The sequence below is a fragment of the Rhinoraja longicauda genome, chromosome 12 (genome assembly GCF_053455715.1).
Source record: "Rhinoraja longicauda isolate Sanriku21f chromosome 12, sRhiLon1.1, whole genome shotgun sequence".
NCBI lineage: Eukaryota > Metazoa > Chordata > Chondrichthyes > Rajiformes > Arhynchobatidae > Rhinoraja > Rhinoraja longicauda.
Window position 1 is genome coordinate 39,520,304 of NC_135964.1, and position 12,088 is coordinate 39,532,391.

The window sequence follows — 12,088 nt, forward strand, 5'->3', positions numbered from 1 at the left end:
GGAGGCTGGGACTGGGGCCAGGGAACCTACCCGCGCCCGGAGAGAAGCCAAAACCGACGGGATGAACGACGGCAAGGGGGAGGACAAGGGAATAATGTCACCCGGCACCCACAGGGGCGAACCGTAGACAAGTTCCGCCGAGGAGGTACCCAGATCAGCCTTAGGGGCCGTGCGAATACCAAGGAGGACCCAAGGCAGCTGGTCGGCCCAGTCCGGGCCGGTCAGGCGGGCACAGAGGGATGTCTTCAGCTGTCCCGTTAGCTTGGGGATGGTAGGCGGTGGTCCGCTGCAAGCGGGACCCATACAGCTGCGCAAGCGCGGCCCGGTCGGTAGTGATGATAGCCGGGACGCCGAAACGGGCAACCCAATGCAGCGCCAGGGCCCGTGCACAGGAGGCCGCCGAGGTGTCCGACAACAGAAGAGCCTCCGGCCAACGAGTAAAACGGTCGACCACCGTTAGTAGATGAGTGTAGCCCCTAGAGTAAGGCAATGGACCAACCAAATCCACATGGATGTGGTAAAAACGGACGGGGGGAACCACAAAAGTCTGGTACGGGGGCTGGACGTGGCGGTGGACCTTGGAGGTCTGGCACAGGACGCAGGCGCGGGCCCAAGCGGCAACCTGCTTCCGCAGGCCGTGCCAGACAAATCGGGCGGCCACCATGGCCGAGGTCGCCCGGATGGACGGTGTGCCAGGCCATGAATGACCTCAAAAACCTTACGCCGCAGGGCGGTCGGCACCACCGGGCGAGGACGGGGAAGGGAAACGTCGCACCAAAGTGTGGTACCTGTGGGGCCACACGCCACCTGTTCCAACCGCAACCCCGAGGCTGTGGAGGCGTACGCTGAGGCAGTTCCTTCCAGGCGCTGAGCCTCCGCTAGCTCCTGGAAATCCACCTCGCCCCCCACCGCAGCAACAGAGGAAGTGGCCGGCCGGGACAGGGCGTCAGCCACGGCGTTAAGCTTACCCGCGATGTGGCAAACATCGGTGGTGAACTCAGAAATGAGGGTGAGATGCCTTTGCTGGCGGGCCGACCACGGATCAGAAACCTTAGAAAAAGCAAACGTGAGGGGTTTGTGATCCATGTAGGCAACAAAAGAGCGGCCCTCCAAAAAATATCGGAAATGGTGAACTGCTAAATAGAGGGCCAGGAGCTCCCTGTCAAAGGCACTGTATTTCAGCTCAGGTTTCGCGAGCTGCCGGCTGAAAAATGCCAGAGGCTGCCAATGACCGTTGACCTGCTGCTCCAAAACCCCACCCACCGCCACGTCTGAGGCATCCACCATCAGGGCCATGGGGGCAGAGGAACGGGGTGCACGAGCATGGTGGCGTTGGCAAGGGCGTGTTTAACCGCGGCAAAAGCCGCCTCTGCAGCTGCGGACCAAACCAACTCAGCGGGGTTACCCGCGAGGCATCGAAAAAGGGGGCGCATGATCCGAGCTGCCGCAGGCACAAACCGGTGATAAAAGTTCACCATGCCCACGAATTCCTGCAAACCCTTGATGGTGGTAGGGCGGGGAAAGGTTCGGACGGCGTCCACCCTAGCGGGCAAAGGAGTGGCCTCGGCCGATGTGACCCGGTGACCCAGGAAATCCACCGCGGACAGGCCGAATAGGCATTTGGACGGGTGGAGGATCAGACCGTGGTCTTGCAGCCTCTGGAACACAGTGCGAAGGTGGACCAGGTGCTCTGGGACCGAACGACTAGCCACTAGAATGTCATCAAGATAAATAAATACAAAAGACAATCCGCGACCCACATGGTCCATGAGACGCTGGAATGCCTGGGCCGCGTTTTTGAGACCGAACGGCATTCGCAACCACTCGAATAAACCAAATGGGGTAATCGTAGCCGTCTTGGGAATGTCCGGTGGGTGGACAGGGATCTGATGATATCCCCGCACCAAATCGATTTTTGAAAAAACCGTAGCCCCCTCGAGTCTGGCTGAGAAGTCCTGTATGTGAGGGATCTGATAGTGGTCAGGCCGGGTTGCAGCGTTAAGGCGCCGATAATCCCCACATGGTCTCCACCCCCCAGATGCTTTAGAGACCATATGCAAGGGGGAGACCCACGGACTATTTGAAGGTCGAACAATCCCCAGTCGTTCCAAATTGAGGAACTCCTCCCGAGCCAGGGCCAGCTTGTCGGGAGATAGGCGCCGTGCCCGGGCGAATACAGGCGGCCCCTCGGTAGGGATGAAATGGGCGACACCGTGCTTATCGGAAGGTTCATCGAAACGCTGAACGAGGAGCTGCGGGAAGTCGGCGAGGACCGCAGCGTACTGGCCGGGGGCCGTGGTGATGGCCTGGATCGACGGGCAGGGTGGGGTGGCAGGTGGAGGAGTAGCAGGCTCCATACTGCTAGCCGAGGGTTGTAGGCCCTTCCCGCGGACGTCTGCGACCAACGAAAAAGCCCAGAGGAAGTCTGCGCCCAGAATGGCCTGGCCCACGTTGGCAACGATGAAATCCCAATGGTAGGTCCCGGACCCGAAGGACAGGGACATGGCCCTCTTGCCGTAGGTGCGGATGGGACTGCCGTTGACCGCAATGAGGGATGGACCCTTCCCACCTGCTCGCACTTCGCAGTCGTAGGGAGGCACGATGCTAACAACTGCTCCCGTATCGACCAAAAAGACGGTGCCGGTACCTCGATCTGTGGCGTAGAGGCGGCGGTTGCGGCCGATCGAAACTGCCTCTACATTCGATCGGCCGAGGCATTTCCCGGAAACGAACAAGGAGCCCTGCAACTTCGGGCTTCACTGCCCCACCGCTTATGAAAAAAGCACCAGCCACGCCTGTGCGGCTCTGTTGCTCGGGCCCGCTGCCAAATGGCGGGTGCTGCAGCCCCGTCTTGGCGGGCTGACTGCAAAATGGCGGCCATCTTGGCCGCGCGGCCGGCTGCTGCTGGGCCTCGAAACCCGATTTACCGAGTCGTCCCGAGTGGAGGCCTCCGTGACGAGCGTGTCGGCTTTTTCCGCGAACGCTACCGGGTCTTCAAAAGAGATGTCCGCCAACACTAACCTGGTGTCCCGGGGCAATTTCTCCCGGAATGCCGCTTCGAACATCATACATGGCTGATGGTCGCCAATCAAGGTTAGCATCTCCGTCATCAAAACCGACGGCAGCCGATCCCCCAGCTCCGGTAGATGTAAAAGCTTCAGAGCCCGCTGGTTCTGGCTACTGCCAAAAGCCCTCAGCAGGAGCCTCTTGAGCCCCTCGTACTTCTCGGTTTGGGGAGGGTTGGTCAAGTACCGTCCCACCCGCGCGGCCACCTCAGGCTGTAGGCAGCTTACCAGCAGGTGGAACTTCTCCAGGTCTTCTTCCACCTTCTTGAGGTGGAACTGGGACGCTGCCTGCACGAACCACAGGTGCGGCTGATGGGCCCAGAACGGGGGTAAGCGAACGCCGCTCGCGCTCTGCTGCCCACTGTTCGCTCCTACCTGCGACATGCTCCTGTGATCTTCGGATCACGTTCGGGGTCACCAATGTAGTGAGTCCGATAGCGATGGATGCTGCAGTCAAAGTTTATTAAACAGCTCTAAAAACCCCGTGACAATTCGCAACACTCAAAGCTCTAGACTACTACCTAACGTCTTACCTAAAAGGGTTCCAACGCTAAACTACCCGAATCTACCGCGCTAACCCCACCTCGTGACCTCGCTAGCCAATCCGAGGGTTCGACCATCCAACCAATCCCTATGTCCCTACATTATATTGTTTGTTCCTGAAATGGCAGATGGAATTTAATCCTTAAAAATATGAGAAGGTACATTTTAGGAGGTGTAGTAAGGCTCGGATACACCTAATATATGCCTGGACCTAGGAATTACTGATGGGAAGAGGGACCTTGGTATAAATGTCCAAGGATTTCTGAATGCAGCAGCATAGGTGGATGAGGTGATTAAGAATGCATATGGGATACTTGTCACCATTACGTGGGGACAGAGAATATGAGAGCAGGGAGATACTGGTATGGCTGTATAAATCATTAGCTCGGCCTTTACAGGCGTACTGCATGCATTTCTGGTCACCACATAATAAAAAAGGATGTGATTGCACTGGAGAGATAGCCAAGGACATTTATCAGGAAGTTGCCTAGGGTGGAGTGATTCAACTACCAGGTGACAGGATCGGTTGGATTCATTTTCTTTGGAATGGAGAATGGTGAAGAGTGAACCGATTGAGGTATACAAAATTTTGAGGAACATAAATAGGGTAGACTATAAGAAACATTTTCCTTCTGCAGAGGTGCATATAACCAAAGGGCATAATATTTAAGACAAGGAAAACGGATTTAAAGAAGTGTCTGAGGAAGATTTTTTTCTCTCAAAAGGTGGTTAAAATAGGCAGTCTGGACGCAAATACTCTCACACATTTTACAAGTAGATGAGCATGTGTAGCACCATGGCGTGGAAGACCACAATTTCACTGCTGGAAAATGGGATAAATATAGATAGGTGCGTGATGCCTAGCATAGATATAGTGGGCCAAAAGGCCTGCTTCTGAGCTATAGATCCAATGATTTTATAAATATATACTCCTGACTCCAAAAAAAAGTCACTGCATGTTTAAAAAAAAACCATTACAATACTTTAAAGCACCTCAGGCAACAATGAACCATTGTACATATCCTTGAGCATCGTCTGCTTTGATCTGTCCTTTCCATATCTGCATGCTCTTTGTACCCTTCCATATCTCTAGTTTCCCTCTCCCCTGACGATCAGTCTGAAGAAGGATCTCGATCCGAAATGTCACCCATTCCTTCTCTCCAGAGATGCTGCCTGTCCTGCTGAGTTACTCCGGCATTTTGTGTCTATCAAAACAATTGGCAACAGTTCTCTCAATCCAAGGTAATTTACATTATTTTGATGTAATTCTTCTTACTTAGAACCCTTGCTGCGGTTCCTCTCTTTTCAGGTAGACTTTCTGTTCCAGCGCCAGCTCTATCGTTGCAAATTCTGTGGGTAGATTCTTCCAATGTAACTGCTAGAGCTGCAACATATTCACACTCCAACTACTGGATTCCAAGAGGACTCCATCATTAGAGTACACTTGGGGACTCTCACGAGAAGAGTGACCAGTGGGTTGGAGACTCCAGCATTTGCCTAGGATTCCCAAATTTGGTCGCAAATTTGCTCAGAAACTGTGTTTCTGTGGAACTTCCGTCATTTCCCTGCTAGGTTTTGGCACACCAGAAACTAATCAAAATGTGCCAGTTATTATGAAAACACCGCCATCTGCTGGATATTGCAGAATACATTCATAGCGGGGGAGAAAGAATGTCTGATTAACGCTACATTTACACTAACATGAAGGGAATGCTTCCAATTCTAGGATCATGCAATGGGAACATTTAATTTGCTCTTTAGGTTTGTACAGGCAACAGTAACTGGCACCTTTTTGAAATTTGTGTATTTTGTGTTTGTACTAGATTGGGGAAATCATTAAAAAAAATAACCTCTACCCCATTAACAGAACTCTCTGAGGTTCGGCTAGAATTCTGGACAGAAAGAGTCATTCAGCCCGTACACCTGCGAGCTTCTAACAAGCCAATTGCTTTAGATATTTGTGCTATGTCCCCAGCATTAAACAGCATATGGTGCAGTCCTGACCTGAAATATGGATTATGACAGTTCTGTCCTCACACAAATAAAATATATTCCCATTTGTGAAAAAATGCATTTCAGTTAAGATGATGCTACTTCATTGCTGTGGTTAACAGAAACCTTTTTGTGAAACAGCCAAAATGATGTGTTAGAAGAAGTGCACAAATATGCAGTTATGATCATTGAATTAGCTTTCAACTTTCAACTGTAATTCAAGATATATTTTACAAGCTATTAAACTTGCAACTTACAACTTGAGAAATTTATTGAATTGGATAAAATCTAACCAAAAATAACCAGATTCGATTGTATGAATGTTAAGTTAAGAAATGCATGGCACTTCTGTGAAGAATTCTTATTGGTCACCCATTAAATGGTGTACTTTATCCTGAAAATAAGGTCTCAAGGGTCAGACTGATCAAAAAGATAAAAACTCATCGGTTTCAAGGAAAAATTACAATTTGGATTTAATATTAGTCAGCAGTAGTGTTCTATGGGCCTCAATCTCTTTATGTTTGGAGGAAATTTATTAATATTTAGATTTATTGTAGACTACAAATCATGCAAAAATTGGTGCTCTGATTGTTCAGTGAGGAGAAAAGTTTTGGGCAGCAGGAATATATTGACAGACAAGTCAGTGGGCATAAAAGTGGCAAATTGGATTACACGCAGAGAAGTTTGAGGTACTGGATTTGGGAAGATGCAAAAAGGCATCTGAATACACCAAAAATGGGAGAACACTTAAAGGAGCAGAGAACACAGGAGACTTCGAATCCACAGATTCTTAAAGGTTGCAGAATAGACCTATACGGTGGCTAAAAAGGCATTCAAAGACTTCCCTTTATTCGTCAAAGCATGAGGTAATATCAGAACTGTATACAACGGTTTGGACATGCTATTGTTCTGGCTAGTGCATTACATGAAAGATATGTTTGCATTAGAAGAGGCAGAGAAGATTTATAAGGAATGTTGCCTGGCATGGCAAGTTTTTGCCATGGGGAAGATAGAGAGGCTGGGATTAGTTTTGGAAAAGCGCAGGGTCAGGGGAGATTTACTTAAAGTGTATAACATTATGGGATGTAACAATGAAGATCTACTTCCCTTGGCAGTGGGATCAGGAAAACATTTTTCACCTAAGGTGGTCTACCTAAGAGGGCTGTAGAGGCAGAAATCTTCATGAATTTTAAAAAGTAAATGTATGTTCACGAAGAATCACAAACTGCAGGGCGATCTGACCTAGTGCTGATCTTTTTCACCTGGAGCAGTCGTAAAGTGTCAAATGTCCTCCTATTGCATTTAAAATATTCTGTGGTTTCTTTGATATACCTGACAATATATTCCCTAATTTTATTGGTTGTACTTTTTAATGCAGTGCCGGTTAACAAAGATCACTATTAGTAGATGAGAATCTTGAGAATACCTTTGTATATTCTTCAATAAGCATACAAGTCACATCTTCTTCCTTCAAATTGGCAATTATATCCTCTCTCATATTTTTGTTTGTGGTCGATTGAATAAATTTAAAATAAAATGACTTTGAAGTGAACAGCATTTTATTCTTGGATAATTTTAAGGGCGGCACAGTAGCGCAAAGCTAGAGTTGCTGCCTTAAGGCATCAGAGGCCCCGGGTTCGAACCTGCTGTCTATACAGAGTTTTTCTACGTTGTCCGTGTGACCGCATGGGTTTTCTCCGGGTGTTCCGGTTTCCTCCCACATTCCAAAGACATGTAGTTTTATAGGTTCCAATTGGTTCTGTAAATTGGTTCTGTAAATTGTCCCAAGCATGCAGAATACATACAGAGGTGTAGAGGGGTATACTGTCGTGGGGTAGACTGAGACTTACACTGACTCCCCCCTTCCCCCCCCCCCCCCTCAATCTTTGCACATCCCCCAGGCCTTTCCACTCGTCACTTTAATTTCATGTTTCATGTATTTTGTGTTTTTTATGATTGTTGGCAGAGCAATTTCCCTCCTGGGATAAATAAAGTTCTATCGTATCGTATCGTATCGTAGAATGCGAAAGTGAGATAACATAGAACATGTATGGGTGATCATAGAACATGTATGGGTGATCATTAGTCAGATGCAGTGAGCCTAAGTGCCTGTGTCCATGCTGTATTTCTAAACTAAAAAAATAAATTTTACTCATCTGTGCAATATTATTTTCTTTATGTTATGTAATATGACTTATGTTATATGACTTACCTGGAACAATACAGCCAAGGAAAAGCCCCTTCAGCCCAAATGGCTGTGCCGAACATGATGCCAAAATAAACTGATCTCGTCTGCCTGCACATGATCCATATCCCTCCATTTCCTGTATATCAATCTGCATATCCATTTACAGTACCTAACTTGCAATTTACCTAATTTATCTTTGTATTCACCAGCGTAATGAATACAAGGGTAATTTAAAACTGACAACAAAAACAGTGGACTCGTAAATGTCACAGTACTGCACAGAAGGTTTTAGCCTTGGAACTACAACTTATGTTTTTTTATTGCTATTGTAAGACAATTAATGGAGGCCCTACGAAGAAAAAACAAAAATTCAATGTTCCAATCAGTTTGATTTATTGTTTAGAAAAATACTGTGTTTTTGGCTCTCTGAGGGATGAAGGATGGAGAGGAATTATGATCAGAAAATAATGGTATTTGTCGCATTTTTCACCGTATATCCTTATAAACTGTAGCTATTACACTTCATGTTAACTAAAAGTAAATATTAAAAAGAATGCTAGACATTGTCAATGGCTTTTTTAATGAACTTTATTTAAATAACCCAGTCTCCCCTTTGGGGCTAGAGAACTGTGGAATTTCTAGGAGGATGTCAAAACTATGAGACTGCGCTCAATTAATCCGTCTTTCATGACCTCAGGATATGTCTAGTTCGATCACTGTCCTGAAGGGAGTCCTTAAGTACTTGCATTAAAGAAACAGGATAGTACAAAAAACATTCCAAATCAGCTGCTACATAAAATAACTTTGTTCCAGACCAACATAGCACAAAAAGTAAGGAAATTTGTGTTTGGTAGATTATTTCTTTGTTGTAACAATGCTTCTTGGCAATAAATCTTATACCATTGGAAAGCCTGTTTATTTCCCTTTTAAATGGTGCCACATTTGTAAGGAACATGCATTTGTGGGATGAGCAGCAGAGCTGAGTATGTGGGTTGCGCCCATGAAAAATCTGCCAAATCTTCTCTGCCAATGCCAAACAGCATATTCTGCCATTGACTCTTGTTCGGTGTTGTTTGGTGGATTGGATGATTGAAGTCTGAAGAAACAAGACATATTGCCAATTTAACAATTTATTCATTTAATAAACAGGAGCCTCAGTAGCGTGTGGAAGAACCATACACAGCCACAACAGCCTGGCACCTCCTCCTCATGCTGGTCACCAGCCTGGTCACACACTGTTGTGGGATGGCATCCCATTCTTCAACCAGCATTTGTCGCAAGTCAGCCAACGTGGTTGTGTTGGTTACTCTGGCACGAACAGCACGCCCAAGCTGATCCCACAAGTGTTCAATGGGGTTGAGGTCAGGACTGCTGGCAGGCCATTCCATCCTCTCCACTCCCAAATTCTGGAGGTAGTCTCTGAGAAACCCTGCTCTGTGGGGGCGAGCATTGTCATCTTGGAGGATAGAGTTCGGTCCCAGACTGTGAAGATATGGGATTGCCACTGGTTGCAGAATCTCATCTCGATATCTCTCTACATTGAGATTGCCTCCAATGATGACAAGCCTCGTTTTTCCAGTGAGGGAGATGCCGCCCCACACCATCACACTGCCTCCACCAAAAGATGTTACTCTATCGGTGCAGCAATCAGCATAGCGTTCTCCACGTCTTCTCCACACTTTGACCCTATGATCCAACTGCCGTAGGCAGAATCTGGACTCATCGCTGAACATAACGTTCCTCCACATGTTCAGGTTCCAGTGCACGTGTTGCCGACACCAGCGCAAATGGGCCTGACGGTGAAGGGCAGTCATGGCAGGCCTCCTGGCAGCCCTATGAGACCGGAGATCGGCTGCGTGCAGTCTGTTCCGAATTGTCTGGGCAGAGAGCCGTCGGCCATATCGTCCTGCAAACCTTGACTGCAAATCTGTAGAAGACAGCCTACGGTTCCTAAGTGCTGACAGGGTGAGGAAACGGTCTTCTTCGGGTGTCGTCTTCTTGGGACGCCCACTTCGCGGCCTGTCTCTGACATCCCCTGTTATATGGAACTTGGCCTTCACTTTGGAGATGGTACTAGGGCTCACTCCAAATAATGCTGCAACTTGGTTTTGCGGAACACCAGCTTGAAGTTGCCCTATCGCACGGGCCCTATCCAGATCAGTCAAACGTGGCATGCCGATTCTTGGAGCAGACACCTACTGACCACTGTAGCAGGGCCCATGCTCACAGATGCTGCCAATCAGGTGCCAATCAGGCACCTGATTGTCAGCACCTGGGGGTACCAGAAGCTCAAAACAAGAGTCAATAGCAACAGCAGAATAAGCTGTTTGGCATTGGCAGAGAAGATTTGGCAAATTTCTCATGGGCGCAACCCATATACTCAGCTCTGCTGCTCATCCCACAAATGCATGTTCCTTACAAATGTGGCACCATTTAAAAGGGAAATAAACAGGCTTTCCAACGGTATAAGATTCATTGCCAAGAAGCATTGTTACAACAAAGAAATAATCTACCAAACACAAATTTCCTTACTTTTTGTGCTATGTTTATATGGATTTTTTGGCACAATAAATCAGTTATGTGAATGAAAAATGTAGGGGATGATTTTTATGACTTTTCAAGTCACGTTTATTGTCATATACACAAGCACCACGAGGAAAATCCTATTTACAGCAGCATCACAAGCACTTAAGAGTAAAAAAAATACATGAATTATACATAAATTACACATAAATTCTGCAAGACTAAAAAAGACAAAAAGTTCATTAGTGCAAAGCACAATTAGGAAAAACAAGTCCATGGTATTGCAAGAGGAGGTCATTGTGTTCTGTAGCCGAGGTAGAATTAGGTTTGTGCAGGTAGGTTCAACAACTTGATAGTTGTAGAAAAGTAGCTATGCCTGAACTAGGTAGTGTACAACTTCAGGTTTCTGGATCTCCTGTCTGATGGTAGCAGTGAGAAGAGGATCTGACCCAGATGGTGTTAATCCTTGATGATGGATGCCACCTTCTTGAGTCAGTGCATCCTGTGAATGCTTTCAATGATCCAAAGAGCTGTGCCCAAGAGAGACTGGGCTGAGTAGACCTCTCTCTGCAGCCTCTTGTGTTTCTATGCTTTGAAATTTGCTGTAACAGGCCACGATGCAACCAGTCAGAATCTTTACCTTTTCCTGGAAATATAGGCACAAAAAGGTATGGCACCTCTTCACATTTTACTTTTGCATGAGATTTTTGAACAATAGTGCGAAAGTTGGGGATACAAGTGAGGGGAGGGGGTTATGATTGGCAGATTGTTGGACATAGGTTGGAGATGAAAAGACTAAAGTGTGTGATAAGGTAGAATACGTGCAAATGGGGAAGTTTGCTATCTAAGTTGGAGAAGTTAATGTTCACAATGCACAATGGAGAAGTCAACATTGGAGAAGTCAACATTGACTTCTCCAACTTTAGATAGTTCCTCTGTCCCTCTCTTCCCCTCCCCCTTCCCAGTTCTCCCTCTATCTTCCTGTCTCCACCTATATCCTTTATAGGTATTCATCTCCTTTGACTCCTCCCACTTCCTCCAAACCAGAGGCGTAGCTATGGGCACTCGCATGGGCCCTAGCTACGCCTGCCTCTTTGTCGGGTACGTCGAACAATCCCTGTTCCAGACGTACACTGGCCCTATCCCCGAACTCTACCTCCGCTACATCGACGACTGCATTGGTGCTACCTCTTGCACCCATGCAGAACTCACTGACTTCATACACTTCACCTCCAATTTCCATCCTGCCCTTAAATATACCTGGACTATCTCTGACATCTCCCTCCCGTTTCTGGACCTCACCATCTCCATCACAGGAGACAGACTAGTGACGGACATTTACTACAAACCCACCGACTCGCACAGCTATCTGGACTACACTTCTTCCCACCCGGTCCCCTGCAAAAAGTCTATCCCCTACTCCCAATTCCTCCGTCTACGTCGCATCTGCGCCCGGGATGAGGTGTTTCACACTAGGGCTTCTGAGATGTCCTCGTTCTTCAGAAAACGGGGCTTCCCCTCCTCCATCATAGATGAGGCTCTCACTAGGGTCTCTTCTACATCCCGCAGCTCCGCTCTTGCTCCCCCTCCCCCCACTCGCAACAAGGACAGAATCCCCCTCGTTCTCACCTTCCACCCCACCAGCCAGCGGATCCAACATATCATCCACTGTAGTGAGTCCAAACGAGCAATATTATCCAAAAACTTTATTGTCGATAAAACCCGTGACAAACGCAATGTACTTACTCTTGGACAACACTAACTTCGCTCGCTAATC